At 35.7% G+C, this 22237-nt stretch overlaps 1 protein-coding gene across 2 annotated transcripts in view; it reads left to right on the top strand.

Annotated features, from left to right (window-relative positions):
- The window catches only part of NRG3 (neuregulin 3), an 845535-nt gene that overhangs the window by 569118 nt on the left and 254180 nt on the right, over nucleotides 1-22237 (top strand). The window lies entirely within an intron of this gene.

Here is a 22237-nt window from a genome sequence, read left to right as displayed (position 1 = left end):
GACAGGAAGGTAAAAGAAGCAGGAAATTGCAGAGTAAACCATTTTCTTTCTAAAATAGGCAAAGAAGTTTAATTATAAAAATCATTGTATACATCATATTTCTGCCCATTGTTTTAGGGTACATCATAATTTAATATAATAGTTTATAGTAATAAACTATTATATTAAAAAAAAAAAGCTTCCTGTAGTCACACCATTATTCTGGCTTCCCTATAACAAGAATCTCTTAAAAGGAATGGAGCTACCAGGAACTAAAGACAAAAAGACCTACACTTAAATTCTTTAACCTGGCTGGGCCTTCATTTTATCAAAGTTGTTGACCATTTGGATAAGTGATATAATATTCTGCATTATTGTGGAATTTAAGTGCTATCCTCTATGAAAAAATTCTGCAGTACCTGATCATTATATTATTTCATTATTTGTCTGACTTCAAGAAACCTAAATCCATGCATTATTATTAAAAAAAGAAAATTCACTTCCTTTCTTAAATTGCTATGTCTCTCGTGTTTGAAGGTGGAAACTCTTGTTTGGGCTATCCCATTCTAATTGCTACCAAATTTCCCCTGCACCTTTTTTTTTTCTTTCCTTAGCATCTCTTATTTTTCCCTTGGTGGCAAAATGTGGTGATCTCTATCATTATGTATGAGCAATTAAGTCACAGTAAAATATCTCTAGACCTCTAGAAAACATAGTAGTTTTATACTCTGTGTTATACAAGTAAGAACATAAATTATAGGATGGAATGTAACAGTTAAATATAATTAACCATTGTGTATGTATATAGAGTATTTATGTTAAAATAGTGGATAATGTGCCAGGTTGGCATATTTTTATAGGTAATAAATGCAATAAAATATTTCATAAATTCATAGAATATTAGATCCAACTTAGTACTTGGAAATCACAAACCCCTGTTTAAATATAAGAAAAGGCAATATTAATAATATGCCTATTTGATAATGCATTTCTGAGCATGAATAAGTATGAAGGAATTGTTAAAGGAAGGAACTTCAAAGTACCTTACAGTGTTCCCTACTCAGGATAGATAAGAAGTAATGCCATGCATTTCTTGGAGAGCTTGTAGCATACCCTGGATAGAGTTCTACTAACTTCTCAGTTTCGGCCTTCACTGATCTTTGATCTCCATTTTAATAAGTATTAATATACTCACTGAAGGAAAAAGAGTCCATGACTCTTAAAGCAAACTTATTATCCATAACTGGTAGAAAAGGGTTTTATATGATTTGTGAATGTAACCCATGAACTTTTCTATTTCCCATATTCCTTTTAGTTTAAAAATAATCCTTTACCAACAGCTAATAACATTTGCAAACAATCACAATGCCTTTAATACCCAGAATTCAATTAAACACACAAATAACTGTCCTATTACCCAATTGGTTTATGTGATAGTTTTACTAACATACACTTCATAGAAATATAGAATGAGCATTTAAAAATTAGTTTGGTCAAACATAGCGCTTAGAAACGAGCACTTAGTGTGAGACAATCCTTCTTAATGTAGGACCATGTTTGCATAGATAGACACTTTCGAGACTTAGTATTTCAGCTTCCGTTTTTGTTTTCCATCTCTGTAGTCTTTGTAAAGCAGGACAGATGTTAATGGAGGAGTTCTGAGCCAGTCAATTAGATTTCACGCACCAGTGACCTAACTGTTCCTCTTCAGTCTTATCTGAGTTGGTGGCAGATGTGTGCATGTCAAAAAGCATTTTGAAATTAAAAAGTGAAATATACTGAATGTTGGTTTGTAGGGTCGTGATGTATAAAAATGGTGAAATGCGTCATTACTCTAGCAGCAACTATGATGCAAAAGGAGACAGTGCAATAGGAGAAAATTATCATTAAGACGAAATGACAACTTACCTAATAAGAGAGTATTTTTGCACACCATGTATCTAACAAGGGAATAATATCCAAAAGTCTACAAAAAAAACTCATTCAACTCAATATAAAGAAAACAGATGACTCAATCAAAAAGCAATCATAGGATCTAAATAGACACTTTTGCAAAGAAGAAATACAGATGGCCAATAGGTACATTAAAAATGTGTTCATTGTCACTTATCATCAGATAAGTGCAAAACAAAACCTCAAGGAGGTACCTCCTCACAATTGTGGAATGGCCCCTATCAAAACCATCAGAAACAAATGTCAGGATGTAGAGAAATGTAAACCCTGTGCACTACTGATAGGACTGTGTATTCATCCAATCTCTGGGAGGAATTGTACAGCGGTTTCTCAAAATATTACAGATAGACCTACTATGTGACCAGGCAAGCCCTCACTTAGGTATCTACCCAAAGAATACAAAAGAACTTTTTGAAGTCATATATGCACTTCTGTGTTGATTGTAGCACTGTTCACAATAGCTGAGCAGTGGAAGCAGTTAGTACCCAATGATAGACGGTGAATAAAGAAGATGTGCTATGTATATGCACAATGGGATTCAGCTAAGCTATAAAATAACACAAAATTTTGTCATTTCACAACATGGATAGGAGTTGAGAAGACATGCCAAGTGGAGTAATTCAGGTGGAGGAAGACAACTGCAGGATGATTTAATTTGTGTGGAGCATTACAAACCAAACAAACAAAAAAAAAAACTGGCCAAAAAATACAAATTAAAACAAAACCTTGAAGTCTAAATGTGGTGCTGAGACTATCAGAAGGAGAGAGTTGAGATCTGGGGGATAATGGGCGAAAGGGGCCTATGGATATGGTGGAAGATTATTGAGGCTTTGTGATGGGTATACTGTGAAAGCATGCATTTGTAAACCTATGTTCCTAGAATATATGCAGTGTTGTAAATAAGCATTGCCTCATATAACATAATTTTGAAGGAGGGTAGTGCAAATATGCATTTCCAGTTTCCTTATTTTGATAGGTTTGATCCAGCTGATAAGGAAAAAAAAATATTATTTTTTAAATTTATTTATTTTTGTATACAAGAACTGGGGTACAAGCCAGAGGTGTGTGTGTGAGGGGAGCGAAGTTTGAGAGAATTCACCAGAGACAGAGTGAGGAACAGGACAGGTTGATTGACTGAAGTAAATTCTGAGGGGAGCAGTGGATAAGACAAGAGAGGTCTGCTGTACCATGTAGGTCAGCTCCCTGGCCAGATAGTGAACTTGTGCTGCTGTTGTGATGGCTGTGAGTAGATTCATAGTGCTGAGACATAACCGCTTATACCACTAAAGAGGCCCCCAAAAAGAGAAATTACAGGTTGTCAAACATACAAGGAAAATTATGGACTTTCTGATAATGTGATAAATATTATCACAAGGTTAAATGGATAGGACTGTGAATTCTGCCATTTATAAAGCTTTACCATACCATTTTCATAATAGGGCTGAGTCATTGATGATTTGCAGAGACAAAGACTTGATATCACTAAAGATGAATGGGCCCTACATTCAAGAACCGTGATTATCACCAATTCAGTTATCTTCACCATCAGTGTTTGCATAACTATACTCATGCTGAGAATCAGCTAATTGAAAAGGAGATCCTTGCAAGTTTTCAATGATCACTCACTGTTTGTCAATGAAGCAGTACTTTTAATGGACTTGGGCAGTTTTCCGTGGTTATATCAACTATGAGGACATGAAAAACTTTTCAAATTACACCTGTGTGCGGGGGACCTTGACCAGCAAGGCCGGAGAGTCGGGGCCCCAGGTCCGGCGAACAGAAGAATCAGTCACACGCGTGCAGCAGCGGAAAGAAAAAAAAAAAACTTTTATTGGGTTTTTTACCTCAGCTTATATACAGGAGGAGGGGGATGCAGAAGTCAGGAAGGGAGAAGGCCAATAGAAATGCAGCACGTTTTGGTGGCAGTTGATCTCGCGAGGGGCGAAAATGGGCGAGAAAAGAAAGAGGAAAAGGAAAAGGTGGGGGCAGGGAGTTCTTCCCACATGCTCTTTGCAACCAGGATGTTTTTTCTCTTTCCGGATTCCATTTCACTTTTTATAGCGCAAGGCGCAAGATGCTGACAGACACAGGATGCTGGCCTCGGTCCTGACACCTGTGGGCAGTTTATTAACTTTAAGGTCATGAATATGATGGGAATTTGAATGTACCTCAAGAAAGGGTATTATCCAGGAAAGACTTCCATCGTGACCATGAAAATTATTTTGAAGCTTCAATGTTCCAAAGTTCTTCAGTCTCCCACAGATTGCACCATTGTCAGGGAAAAGGTGCAAAGGGCAGGGATAAGAAAAATGTACAAAATGAAAAAAAAACTCCAAAAAACACACACACACGTACACATGTATATATGTATATATATATATAATAAAAACAAAAGAAAAGTTGGTGACAAAAGACAGGAATAAGTACATATCCCCATTCTTAATAGGTCACTTAGAAAACTCTTCCCTTTGGCTATAAATGCAAATTCACTTAGGTGCAGTAAATTTTAAAATCAGAGATTAAAAAGTTATAAAGTATAATAGAAATAATTTACTCTGACCATTCTTTCATCCAATGTTTGAGACACCTCTTCACCTGATTCCACCAACTTCTACATCCATTTATTCCAAGAATATTGAATTTGCTATTATCCAGTTGCCTTGACATGGTTTAATTCTTGACTCATGGCCTTCAAGATCTAAGAACTGCCCACTACCATACCTTAAGATAGCTTTTCTGCCAAATTCTTCCAATAATTCTATCAAACTTAGTTTATATGTTGATGTCAGCCTATAATAACTCTCTGATAATTTCCATTCTTCTCAGCTCTGTTTCTTTCTATACATTTATTTGTATTATCAGCTGCTTAAGGAAGACAGAAGACTTTATAGACTGCCTTAGTTACTCTTTAATCACATTGCTATTCATTGTAGTTTAAATAGGTCTGCATTGGTTATATTCTAACACAATCTCTTCTGACAAAAGTTCTGGCTAGCTTCAGAAAGATACCCAAAATAAAGATGAACAGTTCTTTTTGATTACCCCCTGCACACTCTCAATGTAATCTGCAGGGCACAGAGGCTGAAAATGCCAGAGTTCTTCATTTAAATCCCTTTAAGCAAAATACCGGTTATTTGAACTTACTTTTTGCATCTTCCATGCCCAGTGGTAATTTCACAAAATTACTAGAAATCTATTTCAGGGCAAACTTGGCATTTAAATTAGGTGGTTGTAATTACCATCTTGACTACATGCAGTTTAGCAGCATGAAAGGAAATACAGGGAATAAATTACATCAGCTTATTTTTGCTGTAGAAAAAAATAAAATTAATTAAAAAGTAATACACTGAAACAAACCCATACAATTTGAAGCAAGATGGCCTGTAATATTTCAGAATAAAATGATGAACTTTATCTCATATTCAAAATTCATATAAAAGGAATCTTCTGAAATATCTTTACCAGAACAGTCACAAAGCCTGCCTATCTTTCCACAGAAGCCTACAAACATAGCTCTGCTCTTGCAATTATTCAGCACAGTGCCAAATGAAATTCACACACTAAATTAAATTTAAACCACAACTCAAAATTCACTTGTAGGGCATCTAAAAATAAACTAAGCCCAGCTCCTGTTGTCTTTTCCTACCCTTCTGTGATGCCACTACTGAGAACAAAGGTAGGTTTCTTTGACTGTCGACCATAAGGAAGAAAGTGATTCCATGAACATCTGGCTTCTAGCTCAAGTGTAGTGTCTGTGAATTCCAGCAACAATTCTGGGTAGCACTCATAAGTATTGACCCAATACAGAAAAGGCACTGGAAGCTATGTCATTTCAGGAACAGCTAAGGAAATGGAGTGCAGACGAGGAGTCTTTGGGGATATAATTTACTCTGTATTCAATGATTTGGACACTCACCTCTGAAAGAAGTGTTCCATTTATTTTTGTGTCGTCGAACAGCACAATGAGATTTCACTGAATATGAAGACTATGAAGTGATCACAGTGTACTGGAAGAAGTGCAGGAATTTTCTCTAGAACATTTGATACTGAGCTATTTCTGCTGCTGTCTCTCAATGACAGTTAGCTGTGTCTCCTGTGAAATTCGTTTCTTCAAATGTAGATGAGGATAATAGTATTTCGCTGTTAGATTTGGGAAGAATAAAAGTAATGAAAGAAAAGCCATTTAGCATTTGTATTAACATTAGGGAGGAGCACTTAAGGGATTAGTAAGGGCTGTGCAGATTTTTCCCAAAATGTCAAATGAGAACTCAGAAGTACAATAAGCCTATGGAACTGCTTCCAACATGGGAACTTTATGAAAGATGAAGATATCTACTATTGTCACATTCCATTAAAGGATTCACATCATTGCAATAAATTGAATGTTTTTTCTATCTAGATTTTTAGAAATTGGAGACAGACATATAAAAAATACAATGAGTAATAGGTACATTTTAATATTTCCTTCTGGGGAAAAAAAAATGCCTAACCTATTTAAATGGTTACAAACTGCAAAAATTCAGATACCAATCTAGTTAGTGAAAAATATTCAGTGGCATAATTGTGCAGTTTCATTAAGAAAAAAATCTACTAGTTTAGTAAAGAATACAAATGAACAGTGAGATGAACTAATGAATAGGGTGAGGTCTAGAGAGGTCCTCAGTGCGGGAGCTTTTGTCCCTATGCATTTGGTCATGTCACCTCCCAGTGTGGATGATTAGTACCTGAAATTTACAAGGGTTTTAGGAGAGTGTCAGGGATGGGGTTGAAGAGGAATATTAGAGCAAGAGATACTCTCGTGCCCTTTTATTTATGCACTTATTTGTGTGTGTGTGCGAATGCCATTTCTTCTCATATACCATTCATGTAACTAATTCTTACACAAAGAAACTATCTTGTGCTAGCTCTCATATTTGCACAATCCATTTTCATTCATAGCCCTTGAAAACTACTAATATTTTATCCAAGTATCAGTTTTTGTTATTTTAGGAATTATGTAAGTCGAATTAGAGAATATGTAAGATTTTTGAGGTTGACTCTTCACACTGAGCACAGTGCCCTTACATCTATTCAGGTAGTTGCACATAGTATCAAGTTTTTTCTTTCTTTTCAATTTTGTTGAAATACTGTGAATTTATAAAAATATGTTTATTGAGGGAATATTGATTATGAAACTGTACATGTTTTAGGTGTATAGGTTCATAACTTATGTCAGTGTGTGTTTTTCATCATGCCCACCATCAAAGCACCAATAATCCTCCACCATAGTCTACTAACTTCCTCCCTCTTGTCCCCCACCCCCCACCCTCATAACTTTCCCTTCTGGTTGCCGCAGGTCCACAATTGGATTCCAAAGTCTGTTTTGTTTTGGTTTTGCCTATTAATTTGCCTTGCATATTGTATTCCATGCATAATGGAATCACCTGATATTTCTCTTTCCCCTTCTTAATTTGTTTAGCATAAACTCAGGTTTACCCTGTTGTTGCATAAAATTTTTGAATTTTTAAAATTATTTATTTATTTATTTATTTTTACTTTTTAAAAAGTTAATAGTTAATAGGCCTCTCTTGTATATAGGCCTCTCTTGTATATAGGCCTGAACATACTTTTATTCCATTCAACTTACTCTGACATTACCTGTAGTTGTTACTCGGACTGTTCCTGCTTTCTTGTTTGTTTTAACTTTCAGAGACAACTTACTGATATTTCCTTTTTATACAATTAATATTGTCTCCATAATTTTATATTATTTTTCACTAATTGCTCCTCTTTGCATCTTAATTTTCTAACACCTTTTTCCATCTTCTTGAGGCATATCTTTTAGAAATTCCTTCAGTAAGGATCAGTTGGTGATAACTGCTTTTATTTATCAGAATTTTCTATTTTTTCTATAATTATGTCTTCTTATTGACAAGCAGTTTTTATGGCTATACCATTTTAGATCGATAATTATTACTCTTCTTTGATGCTTGCTTTGGCTTTTATTTTGCCTTGATACCTCCACAAGAAGTGTTCAACTTCATAATTAAAAATTTCAGTAATGAGCAGAAAATTTAAAAAAACAACAAAGATAGAAGTCTGTCTATGGTAGAATTTTCCAAGTAAGTTACTCCCCAAATGGGCATCTTCACAAGTTAATGAGTTTCTTATTATGATGAGACCTACAGTTGATTAAATACTAGTTGAGCAATTGCTGGGTTGAGATGTTACAAAGAGTTTCATTTAGCATATTTATTTAGAACTAAAATGCATTTTAAAACTTCTTCTCTATCATAAGTCAATTATATTGCGGGACTTAAAAACTGGGAGTACAAGAGATGTACTTGTTGATAATAACATTTAGAACTGAGAGAATTCTGAAAGATATTCTTGACAATGGGTATAGAAAAAAATGAGCAAAAAGATTATTTTCATAGGAATGACTTTGCCTCCTGTATAGTCTCAACCTACTATCCCTCTTTAATAGTGCAGAGAAGTGAGGTGAATTTTTCTTTGGCAGGTAGTTCAAAGGAGGATGTACTTTTGGGCAGTGTTGGGGAAATAATACCAAATGAGTGTACCACACAACAGAAGTGAGGGTTCACACTCTTCACCAACAATAAAAGCAAGGAGAATACTGCCAGCAACCAAAAAAACAGCCCAGTAAGGGGTTGTGGCAGTCCTCACCCTAGAAACAAAGGCAAATGTGTGTGCTATTCCAAATGCCAACTTCATTAGGAATAGGAATAAATAAGGAGAAAATGAGAGGGCAAGAGAATAAAAAGTCAGTGAAAAGCAGCTAGCGGTAACTTCATAGTGATAGGAAAATTTAATGCAGCACTATACCTTCTTGGTAGGTTGAGATAAGATCTGCAGTTTTCACGTTGCTCTAAGTTTTTTCTATCCTTAATAAAAAATAGTAGGGGGTAAATGACTAAGACATTTGGGATCATAAAGAAAAGTAGAAATAGGATATGTCAATTGTAATCTTATCACACAAGCAGAGTGACTCTTCACACTTAGGCAATTTCCTTCCACTATTTTAGTTGAAAATATGTTTATTGGACACTTTTTAATTTTCATATGAATCCAAAATCTTTCTCATAGTTATTATAAACCCTTTGAAAATGTAACTTTTGGGGCCCTTGCTGGTGGATTGGTGTTAAGTCTTAGTGCTGTCGTGCTAGCACCAATGGCTGAAGCCTAAGTTTGATCTGAAGCCAGGAAGCTGACCCACATGACGTGGCAGACCTCTCCTGTGTGGCCCGCTGCTCCCTCAGCAGTGTATTTTAGTACATCTGCCTGTTCTGCTCCCCACTATGTCTCTGGTGAAACCTCTTACCCCTTGCTTAACAGCCCTACACCCTGTTACTCTATGCATAAATAAATGTATAAATCTTTAGAAAAAGAGAAAATTTAACTATATTACTTGACAAGATACACAATTTATTTACCCATCTTCTTATTTATTGAACAATGTGGTTTGCTTCTTTTATGATTAAAAATTAAAAAATACATCTTTTCATAAGGTTATATTTCCTTAAATTATAACTACTAGTGATGGAGTAATTGGGTATGAATATAATCAAAACCTTGTATATATATGCTATAGTAAGTTTTTCAGTTGCATTCAGATAAGTGATATAGTACATAAATTCTTAAAACCTCTCTAAGGAAAAAATTTGGTAGTTGTTACTACATTCCTTTCAGTAAAAGTTCTGGGAAGTAGCCATTCTTCTCTCTCCTGAAAAGGAGAACATATAGCAATTTGGAGAAAGCAACCAATTAATCCTCCCAATTCCCTAATGATAGAGGGACAAAAAAATGTCTCCACTGCAGTTTTGACTAAATAATCTTGTTAATCACTGTGACAGTTATCAGTTCAAATTCCACAGTTGCAGGAATGCTTTCCTGCTGGAGGATCATTTCTTCTAAGTCTGTCTGGCTCCTGAGATTGCCTGGAATTTTCTGGCCTGCTGCATTGCCCCAACCAATGTCTTTTCCATTTGTGAGCTCATAAGGATCTTTGGTTCCAGTTCAGGTTTCTGCCTTACCCCTGTGTGTTCTTTAGGTATAAATCCATGATTATTCTACAACCTCATGGTGGTGATGGAATTTACAGATATTTGAGATGGTTTTTAAAAATCATATTTAATTTCTCTTCAAATCTTGCCCCCATTGACTTCAGGCATGAATTGAAGCATTCTGTTTGTTCTTTAGTCTTTGTGGATAGCGTATTGGCATTGGCTCAGAGTTTAGTTTTAAATTTAATCTTAAGATATTAAATACTTATCTATAAAAAAAAAAGATGCTATAACTATGTGCAGCCTTGAACAGATTCAGGTTCTTGTTCTACTATTGCTATTATTTTATTCTTTTGCTTTGGAAATATTTTCAAATTTACTAAACAGGTGCAAAAATAAATACATTTAAAGGCCCACTTATATAGTTTTACCCAAACTCAACTATTGATAATATTTTATGCCATTTATTTTATCCTTTACAATCAAAGAATTAATCAACATATGACTATTATTTCCAATCCATCAAGTGGTTCTTTATCACTGTGGATGTCCTATTAATGGACACTATGATGCATTAAGTTAAAAGCCAGAGGGACGTCCCTTGATGAAAATGTAACCTCTGGGTACATTGTATACACTGCAGCTACTATTTCAGGCAGTTGGACATAGATGTTACCAATGCTTAGGTAACTGGATATCCAGAGGTTTGAATTTGAGGCACCTGCTATTACCTAATTCAGAAATATTACACCTCTGTGTGCTTCAGTTTACCTGGAGTGTGCTTTTCAATTTCTACTCCTCTTTAGTATCACACTTTCTCTTACTGAAAACACTCCTGCTCTGAGTGTTCCAACACCCATCTTTCTGACTTTTCTCTGAACTTTCCCTGGCAAAATCTGGCAGTGGCTCATATGTTGCTGTTTCCCCTGTGCATCTTTTTCTGTCAAGTGGTGAGCTTCTTAAAACACAAAGCACTATGGAGTTATTAGATTATGTCCCTTTCTGTTTAGCAATTAGCAGAGCAGGAGGTAAATTTTAGGTATCCCAAAATAATTTTGAGTCATACTAATATAACTCATCTGCCCTTATCCGCTTACCTTGTTATTATTTGTTTAGACTTTACGGCAATTATAACTGGATTCATTTAATACCCACTAAATCTGTTCTTATTCTCTGCAAGCTGCTGTGGTAGTGATTTGTGTGGAAATTAATGCCTTAATCAATAGGTAAAAACCTGTAGAGAGGATATCTACATATGAGTAATTTTGTCTTTAGTGCAGTGTTTGATCAAATCATTAGTTGCCAGGTTTGTACTATTGTTTTACTTTGTCACCCATTACTAGTCAACTCTCGGTCACACCATAGCATCTCTAGTTCCAAGGGTCACATCTTGCTTAAGGAAAAAAGAAAAAGGGTTAGACAAAAGAGAACTACATTTTGTTGAAAGAAAACTGATTTCGATAAATACTCCAGAAGACTTCTTATAACATATTTTCTGGAAATGGGGGCACAAACTAAGCTTAGTGGAAAGAGCTTTTGGAAAAGTACCTGGCATGAAAAAGTATATAAATTCCGTGATATGTTTTAACTAAATATTCACCATGTCTGAACTGGGCCCAGTATTGTAAACCCAACCAAGTTTCTGTTAGCAAAGAAGTAGAGTTATTACCTCTGTTGTAGTAACTATCAGAGTCTGCTACAGGACTTACAGGACACTTTATCCTAAAGATAGAGCTGTATGAACATAGTCACAGATCAATGGCTTGTGCAGGAACTCAACCCAAAACTCAATTATTCTAATGTTGTTGGGAGCATGAAAAAGCAGACAAGTGTAGCACAATTAACCATTTTGGAGAATTGTATGAAAAGGAATGAATACATTAAGATAATGAGTATTGGTGATGCCCAACATGTTGTATGTATTGTAAAAGAATCTTGAGATGGAAACATTCAAATACCCAAGCATTGGGGACATGCTAATAGCCTGGTGTTTACAACTGTGTAGGAACCAACAAGTTTATACAAGCTCTGTGTGGTACCCATACCTGTCTGTAAACTTAGAGTTGGGAAAGTTATAAAATAAAACTAGAGAAGAAGTAGACAAAGGTTCAATGTTGTATGAAGTGCATTTGTCAAATCACAAAGTCTACTTCTGGATTAAATGGTTTTGGTATAGAAGTTATGATCTAATTTTCTCCTAGAGGTATCAATGCAGCCATTTTCCACCGTGTTCAAAAGTACAATTGATTATTAAACATAAGTTACATCTAGATTAAAGACTTGGAAATGGTCCACATGTATAGATGGACTTAATTCTAGAGTTTAGTTCTATTTTGAATGTAAGTACTTAGACATTAAATTGCACCTTGGAAATATTTTAGTTAAATTTAATATGTTTACTGTAAAAGACAAGTATTATTAAAACTTTATTTGCCTACTCTGACCTAGAGGCTGAAATGAATTATGACTGATGCCCCATCTGGTGTTCCCAAATTATGGCAAGTTTTGGATCTCATCCATTGCTGTGAATGGTTTCTTGCCAGACACCTGATATTTGAATATCCAAAATCACACTCCTAGGGATTCTTCAAATCAAATTTATTTAAAAAAAAATTATTGCCCCATAGCCATTACCTTGGTAAGCCCATCCAAGGGAAATTTTTACTTGAGAGCATTCATTTGAATTCTGTTGTTTCCACATGAAAAGATCAAATTGACTAAGCTACTTGGTTCTCTTTATATATGAAGACATTAAACTGAGGATACAATTTACCCATCTAAAGAAAGATCTGATGATTCTGAAGCCAGTCATCTCCATATTTGGTCAGTTACAACCATTCTGGAAGGCCAATGGGATATTTAGCTGTGAGAATTTATGATGAAATGTCTCTTTCAATTGTTGGTGAAATTACTCAGAGCTGCCAAAAGTTCTGGAATTTTAACATTCCCAATGAAAATCAGAGAAACAATGCTCATGTTGTCATTTAAACCAAAGCCCAGTCCCCTTTTTAAAAGATTTTTCTCTGCATTGGGTATTTATGGTAATGATTGAACCAGCCTTGGTTGTTTTATCCAATCTGTACACTTTTGATTTAAAGTCATAACCCTTTAGCCACTTGGCCTTATTTATAAATACAAGTTAAATACTTGACTGTCTTGACAGCATTTATTAAGATTGTCTTCACACCGTACAAATGTTTTATCCTGAGTTCAAATCCAGAATCATGTACATATGAGCATTGAACACCTTTTAAACTGTGTTAACTCATATAGATTTGCTTGCAAACAGACAAGATAAACTTAACCTATAATAAACCCAGTACTTTCTTGTCCTTATGATTTTCTAACAGGTTTTTTTCTCTAGTTTTCTTTGTTGTAAGGATATAGTATCTAATGCATATAGCTCACAAAATGTGTTAATCAGCTCTTTATGTTATCAGTAAGGAGTCAAGTCCATGGCAGATTATTAGTGAAGTTTTGGTTGAATTCAAAGGCTGTATATGAATTTTTGACTGCCAGGAAGTGAGGTCAGTGGTCTTAACCCCCAAGTTTTTCAAGAGTCAGCTGTAGTAATGACGTTTCTCTTGGAATTGTTCAAGAGCAGATTTTTAAGATGTTTTAAGAGCAGATTTTTTTTTGCCTAGACTATACTGTTATTAGAAAAGAGCAATGTTAGATTGCATGAAGATGAATATATTAAGCATTAACTAACTAGGTGTTTGCAAAACACTTTTAAGGAGCAAATGCTATATAAAAGTGATAAATATAATTGTTATTATAAAATTATAACAGAATCATTTAGATGCGTCATTTGAAAGGTCTTCATTAAATATGATTGAATATCATGTTTATTAATTCATTAAGCCCTACTTCAAATACCACCAGATAAATAAAATGCATTATTAATATGTCATAAAATAAATGGTATGCCACACAGGCCTATCCTTTTAAAAGTACTTTATAAGTATTAACTATTTCATGCTTACTATTATTTCAAGGACAGCTTTTATGATTTAACAGGGGATGTTACAGTAATTGTATTTGCCATAATATAAAATCTAATTACAAAACCTGAACTCCTTTCAAATATTCAGTCATCACATATGCTAAGTGTTAAATATGGATGCACATAATTATGAAAAATCTTTTTTAATCATTAAATCACACAAAAAATCTACATTAACATTTTAGAATTTTTTATTTCATTTATTTCATTATAAGTCTTGTATTTGTAAATTTCTGAGTGTAAATCTGTATTTCTTTCACAAAATTGAGGTCTTATATCATGTCTTATGTATGTCATTTTTGCAGCAAAACAAAAAGCCAGTGTTTCTTGAACAAATGACTGATTCTGAGCATGGTATATGAGCATATAGAGGTAGAAGATGAGCCTGAAATGTTAGATTAATAGGAGACTGCAGAGACCTATCAAGAGCACCCATGAACCAACTTCATTTTAAGGAATCATGATTTTTAAAAAGTTTGCTCAATTTAGGTTTTGAGCTGTTATTGATGATTTACATAGAAAGATAAATGTATGATTCTCAACAAGTTAAATTTTTAATTTATCTTATTAATGAGGAAACTAGGGAGAATTTACAACCAATTTGAAGAATAATCCAAAGAACCGATACATTTATAATTAGAAATATTTAAATGACCATGCAGAACTGATTTATTTTGGTGTGAGAAATGGAAGTCAATTGAACCTCAAGAATGTGCATGTGATAGACACAAATTATTTTGAATTGTTATAATCTATGCAGTTTACAGAGGTATGAAATAACTCTCACAGAATAAGAATCAGTTACCATGAAAGAGTGTGCTAAAATGCATATTTTTCCATTGAAATACTATTATTCCTACTATTGGACTTGAAAACAGTAATGATGGCATAAGGTCAACCATCCAAATTTTAGTATATCTGTTCCCATTTGACCTTTGTTTTTCCTTATTTTCTACTAAATTAAATAAAACCAGCCTATTTTTCTCTCAGTTCAAAATAATTTAAAGCTTTGGGAGAACCTATTGATATCTTAACAATGGTAACCTGACTTCCACTTTTTTTTCTACCACGTTTTCATATTTTCCTTTTTTCTTCCCATTATTTTAATGAGTCAGTAGTACTATACCTAAGCTAGAAAATTGAATTTATTTGAAACCAGGTACTCTTAGAAATATTTCATTGATGTTGTCTTATCGATATTTAAAGGAAAGCTGAAAAGTGTCTCATTTATAATTGAAAGGGTTAATTCACCCTGCATCTGTAATTGCTAGAAAATCTTCTTGTATCTTCTTGTGGCATTTGTTATCATTCCATTTGAACTATATTAATTCAAATGTATCTGAGTTTTATTTATTCCTGGAGTGACTGCTGAAGGTTTCCATATTGGCCCAATTAGAGACATATTTGCCCCCCACTCTGTAGGGGATGGGAGGACCTGTTGCTCTAGGCTGGGTTTCCTTTAGCTCTTTTTGATATTCAACCATAATTACTCCAAAATTATTCTTTATTGTGTGTATTATTTCTGCCTCAGTCATCAACAAATGAACAAAACCTACTTCTCATCTTATTTTATAAGATACATTTATGCATACAAGAACTGGCATGTAGGCCAGAGGTGCAGAGGGGTGAGAGGATTCATCAGAGAGAGAGGAAAGCAGAATAGGCAGATGGAGCAGCAGAGGAGATAGAAGAGGTCTGCTGTGCCTTGTGGGTCAGCTCCTTGGTCAGACAGGGATTGAACTCATGCTGCAGTGGCTGGTGATAGCTGGATAGCACTGTCTTTAATCCCTACACCACCAGACAGTCCCATAAAGCCTTTTTCTATTGTGTGTGCTGTTTTTTTTACTTTGATGGTCAATATACAAATTTTGGTGAAAAATAAAGTTTCCTAATATGTAGCTATAAAGTCTTGGAGTGCTGAGTTTTTTTTCAGCCATCTTGAATCTTCTGTTAAAGACTTCAGTGGGTAATTTGTAGTCTTTTATGGTTACAGGAGTAGGAAAAGAAAAAAATAGGCTTTTATGTGGAGCTGTGGTTTAATCTTTTCCATTTCTCCAAATCCTTTCTTCTATGCTAACTTTCCTATCTCATGGAGCAATTCCCAGCTGTAGAGCCTGCAGATAAAAGCTGTCATGTTGAAGCCAAATATAATGGAAACATATTTCAGTTTTGGCCCCAGAATTTCTATAAAATCAGGGCTTACGTTTAGCAATTTGATCAGAATGTGACAGGAAGACTTCTAAAACTATGTCCATATGATACTTCCAAATAAAATGGAGAAAATAGCATTATTCATAATAAAGAATGGGAAGCAGCCAATGAACAGTAGATATTATTGGACACTGGGATTATAGCTCCCTTTCCTTACCAGCTATCTCTTAGCCTTAATTTCTACTGCACCCTCTGAGGAACAGTTCAAAGAGCCCATAAAAGAGGAAATTTTCAGTCAGTCTATGGAAGTGATGAGGAAAAATAAAGATGGGGTTTATATTGAAATGTGCAGCTAAGGTAGGCCCTGATCTCTGATAGGGATTGGGAAGGAGAGTTTATCAACAAGACATTTCCCAGGCCCTTGAAAAGATAGTTTTGGTGGAGGAGGAGGAAGGATTTATAATTGAAAGCTTTTAAAATAAAAGTGTTCTAAGTGGGGAATTCAGGGGCTTCTCAGCCTATTAACTAGGTTTTTGCTGAAACAACAGTCAATGTCCTATCAACATTAAAATTTCTTTGGCAGGCATTTTAAGAGAGATTGGAGTCATCCTAGAGTCACTGAAAGCCATGCGAAAATTTGCTCAAGTATCTGAGAGCAGGATATTGGATGAAATTGGACAGAATGGTACCATATTAAGAGTGCTCACAGTTCTAAATGGAAACTATTTTTAGTACGACCCATATATCACCTATGGTAATGTTGGACATTTGCAGTGAAGGAGTATCTCTATTGCACTGTTGTAAGCTTCTCAAAGACTCAGCTAAATGTAGGAATTTCCAGGAAATGAACCCTGCTAAGCCAGTCAGGACCAATAATAATGGGACCAGGTGGTACTTTGAGATTACTTGGAGCTCAACAAAAAAATTAAAAACTAACATATCCCAGATACCAAAATCTCAGGTTTTTCCAACTTATGCCTGTGTGTTATGTTTTCCTTTCAGACTGTGTAGTATATTTCCCATTCTTAGTATTTTCATTCACTCTAACAACCTTGCACCCTGGACTCCATTTGCAGCTGCTAACTCCTCCATAAAAGCTATTAGTTTCCAAGAAATGTTCTGGTACTTAATACACTCCCTTTTAATGTATAGCAGCTGATTAAAAATAACAGCAAAAGGGCCCTCCCTGGTGGTGCAGCGGGTTAAAGCATAGCACTAAGAAGCTAAAGCCACTTCAGCATGTGTTCGATCCCTGCCCTGGAGGTGACACACGTGGCATGGCAGACTTCTCCTGATGTGCCTGCTGCTCCCCCCAGCATTGTATTTCGTTATTCTATTCCCCACTCTGTCTCTGGTGAAGCCTCTCTCTGCCCCTGCACCTCTGGCCTGTACCTCAGTTCAGTATACATAAATAAATATTAAAAAAAAAAAACAGCAAAAAATAGCTAATGCTTTTTAAGTGGCCTCTCCTTTATCAGAATGAGGGATTTATCTGTGTCTCATCAGCTAGTAAAATGAAAGTCATAAGTGGCCCTCCCTGGTGGCGCAGCGGGTTTAAAGCGCAGCACTGAGAAGCTAAAAGCCACTTCCGCATGAGTTCGATCCCCGCCTGCCCCGGAGGTGACCACATGGCGTGGCAGACCTCTCCTGACCCGCCCGCTGCTCCCCTCAGCAGTGTACTTCGTCGATCTGACTGTTCTGCTCCCTGCTCTGTCTTTGGTGAAGCCTCTCACCGCCCCTCAGCCTCTGGCCTGTACCCCAGTTCTGTATGAATAAATAAATAAATCTTTTTAAAAAAAAATGAAAGTCATAAGAGTAAGGGTCAGATTTTGACGAGAAGATGATTCACAGTTGGACATATCTCTAATCTTTATGATTTCAGTCTTATAGACAAGTAAGGTAAGATTCAGGTGACTAGGCCCTGATGCTACATTAGTTTATATAACCACATTTAAGTATCCAGGTCATTATCTGAGGCAGAAAATTTGATGTAGTTTTCCCCTCTTAGAAATCCAGAAGAGCTTCTTCATGTTCATAAAACTGTTTACTTGATATTGCTGTAGAAAGGATAATAGAGTATGCAGTGATCTTTTAGTTTATGTAAAAAGAGCAGGCACTGAGTCCCCGCAGAGATCTGACAGTCAGTCTGTCCAGATAGAGACAGGATTTCTACATGATTCTCGTACAGGTATTTCAAGCCCACACACTGGAAAAAAACCTCTTTCAGCTACTTAAACATTTAACTGGAGGAGAAACTTGTTTTCAAATTTGCATCCCCCAATTCTATAACTGATGAAAGTTTATAATTAGGCTGATAACTTAAAACAACAGAAGGTAACAAGGGATTGGAGAAATAAAAGGAAGAAAAAGTAAACAAATTAGATTTGTTTAATTTTCCTAGTTAGATCAGCTGGCAGATAACTTGTGTGAAGTGTAAAGTGAGGGTCAAAGGTCATTGAAAGCTTAGAAGGAGGTCACTGTGGGCGGTGGAATTCTGGAACAAGATTGCTTAGAAACAAAGGGTTGTCTGTGAAGAGGATTTTAGAGAACCACAGGCTGAGTCGACATAAGTGGATTTTTCAGTAGTGGAACAGAGGGGGGAAATGTCAAAATAAAAAGAAATCATGTAAAGGAAAAGAGGCATCAAAAAATAAAAAGAATAGCACATATGAATAAGATGGGGGGCCAGAAACAACAGATTATCTCATGTTTTAAATTCAGAAGCAATTAATATGATCAGATATTTTCTTTAAAAAAAAATTTAACAATATTTCCAGAAAGGCACTCTTTTTAAGTAACAGAGCTTTAGTCCTCTCCCTTTGAGGATGGGTTTGATTTAGTGACTAGCTTTAGCAACTAGCATATCGTGAGGGCAAAAGAGTATGGTTTCCAAAACTATGCCATAAAGGATATTGACAGCTTCCTCCTTCTTTACTTTTTGATCATTTACTTTGGTGAAAAATAGCTGCCAGTCATAGACTCTTAAGCAACCCCATAGAGATACTCCTGGGGGGCAAGGCTGAGCCTCCTTTGTTAATAGTCAGAAGAGCTGACAATAGCCTTGAGCCAACAATGTGCCATTTTGGAAGTAGAAACTTCAGCCAAGTTATTTTAAATCCGGGTGATTTTGCTTCCCAGGGAACTTGGCAAATCTAGTAACATATAGATTGTCACAAATGAGAAAAGAAGCCCTAGTTACATGTAAAGAGCATAGGCCAAATGCTGCCTAACATCCTATAAGGCATACGAAATCTCCTTGGAGCAGATGATTAACCAGCCCAATATCCTATAAGGCATAAGAAATCTCCTTGGAGCAGATGATTAACCAGCCCAATATCTAAGGGTGAGCGCCCTGCCCTAGCCCCAATCAAGCCTTCAGATGACTGTAGCCTGCTTGACATGTATCCTACAATGGTATGGGGAACACTGAGACAGAAACTACAGGCTCAAATGCTTCTGAATTCTAACACTCAGAAAATATTACTCAGTAAAGTAATGAAGATATATGCTCTCATAAACTGCTTTGTTTGGAGGGTTATTATATATCAATTGATAACCACTACAGCCCCCAAAATATGTGTCTGGGTAGAAGTGAACATTTTAAGGAACAGCATCAGGTTGTGAATGCTAAGGGTACTTGGAGAGCATAAAAGGCACAGGGAAGAACTTGAGTAAATACTTCTGTAAAATAACAAGTTTGGCATAAATGTAGAATGTTTTTATTGTAGCTCATGAGACTTACCAAAAGCTCAACTAGTGATATTTATTTATAGGTTGATAGAACTGAGACTTATGTTTAATACATCTCTGCAGAAAGGCACTGGTAAGTATCATGATTTCCAGGAACAAATTAAAAAATTGAAGGAGGTTGTAAGGTAATAAGGAATCAGTAGGTAGAGAGAGACAGCAGTCATATATTCACAAATTGGGCAATGAAGTGAGATGATGCTAAATGGGGAAGTAGCAAGCAGGACAGAAGAAAGATACTTTAGAGATGATGCTTGCAACTTTCTAAACTTTTGTCAGGGCTCAGTCAAGAGTGGAGGTGTCAATGAGAAAAGATTCCAGACCACTGCTCTCCAGATGTGTTGCAAAGTCCCTGAATAATTTATGAAAATGCAGATTATGAATCAGAAGGTCTAGTAGTAGACCATAGATTCTGCATTTGAATAAAAATGTGTTAATAGAAAGTGGAAGGGCTTGATTTTATAGTTAAGACATGTTTCTTCAAGGTCTCAGGGATTGGAAATACACTCATAAAAGCGGTCTCTGGAGGAAGGGGTGGGGATTCCATTCTCACATTGTCCAGGCAAAAATAAAATGACAACATAAAATAAAAATGAACCTGATTCAGGCTAGTACTGGAGATGATGGGAAAGGAAGCTGTAAGTAACAGCAGAAGGGAAAAGGGTTTGAAATGGCTACAGAAAATGAATAGGGTAAAAATGAACTATCACGTAACAGTGAGGGTCTCACCAAATTTTTTGAGCCACATCACAGTCACAAAAAGCAAGGACAGAAGTCCCCTTCCCTTAAAAAATATAATGTACACACACACACACACACACACATACACTTTTAGTGGAGCATGAGGATACATTGCCAAAAATTGGGTACAAACCATGGAATTTTCTCTTTCAAAGAGTCACTGTGACTGGCAAAATTTACAGTCAGAGAACAAGTTGTGAAGAGTGAGGCAAGAGGACTACATTACTTGTGCCGTTTTAGGACTTGTGAAATGAAACTACAAATGTCATCTTTTCCCTGGGTTTCATGGGATGGGACTTTCGGTGACCATACTTTATAGGACAGTCTGGAGATGACCCCCTTCCCTCTTATGTGGAGCTGCATTGAATGAGAGAATTTAAAATGCCTTTTATTATTCTTAAACATGTTATCTTTCATTGTAGGCTTATTGTCAGGTAGTTAACTCACCAGGTGCAGTTCATTTTAAAACAAAGAGGGTGGGTATGCTCACTGACTGTGTGGTGTGTAGGCTTCTAAACATAAGTTGGTGTCATTTTTCTAATAAAAGGAGTAAGACTGTGGTGCTAACTCAACCTTGGAATTAAAAAAAGTGTGATTGTTCCACTTCTACAACATGCTGTGAAATATTTGAAAACAATTTCACTCCAAACAGATGTGCTTAATGTATAAAGAAATTGTATTATAATGTATAGTCCATTTAGATTTCTTCTTAGTGGGTGCAAATAGACCTCCCAAGGCTCACAGTTCCTCTGCCGACCTTTAGATCCCTTAGCATGTTGGTAAGAGAATACTGTGGACACCTTAAGAAAAGCCTGTTTGACCCTTTTGGGGAGGCTGATCCCATGAGACATATGTTTGGTGTTATATTATTTCCTTTATCTATTACTGTGCCACTCCATAAAGGGTAGGTTTTTAAATTATTACATTTTTTATTTTTAGTTATTCTGGTGTGCTCAGTCCAGGAGCTATAGGAATAAATGGAATATTAAGAGTTATAGGAAGGACTACCTCCTCCCTATAGGAAGGGGTTATAGGAAAGAGGGTGGTGTGCTGACCCGAGGTGTTAGGCAGTGAATGTAATTATGAATGTATCTGTCTACCCCAAATCAGGTTATGTATGTGGTATATTTACATGGGAATGCCTGTGAGTGTCCTAGTGGTCTGTTGAGGTAGTTTGGAAATGAATACATTGCTATATAATAGGACAAAAAAATTCACATTAATCGAATGTTTGTCTTCAGTAAGAAATAAGAGCAGGTGATCCAAATAAGAACAATCAAGGAAGACTCCTGGGTCATTAAAACTTCATATTTTAAACTAACTAATATAGATAACTTTCAGCAGTTGGGTCTAGTTTTACATCTGTTGGAGGGTTTTTTTTGTGGAGTATTTGGAGGGCAAACATCCCTTCTCTTCTGGCCTTTATTTAAAAAACTCTGAACAGCCAGGGAATAGATCATAAGCTAAATGTGTCTGATGCTCCTGGCACTACTGATGGCATGTTTATTGTGCCCACATAGTTCTGTTTCCAAAATAATAGACATATATTCTGTATATTGTGTGCTATCATGCCTATCTCTTTTCTTTCCTTTTTTTTTTTTTTCATTTCTTTCATCATTTCATTGAAGTGACTGATGTTTGAATGCAAGGAACACAG

Source organism: Condylura cristata, unplaced genomic scaffold (genome assembly GCF_000260355.1).
Source record: "Condylura cristata isolate star-nosed mole 26May11 unplaced genomic scaffold, ConCri1.0 scaffold00011, whole genome shotgun sequence".
NCBI lineage: Eukaryota > Metazoa > Chordata > Mammalia > Eulipotyphla > Talpidae > Condylura > Condylura cristata.
The sequence above is the reverse complement of the archived record's forward strand: the minus strand, read 5'-3'. Positions and strand labels throughout refer to the sequence as shown.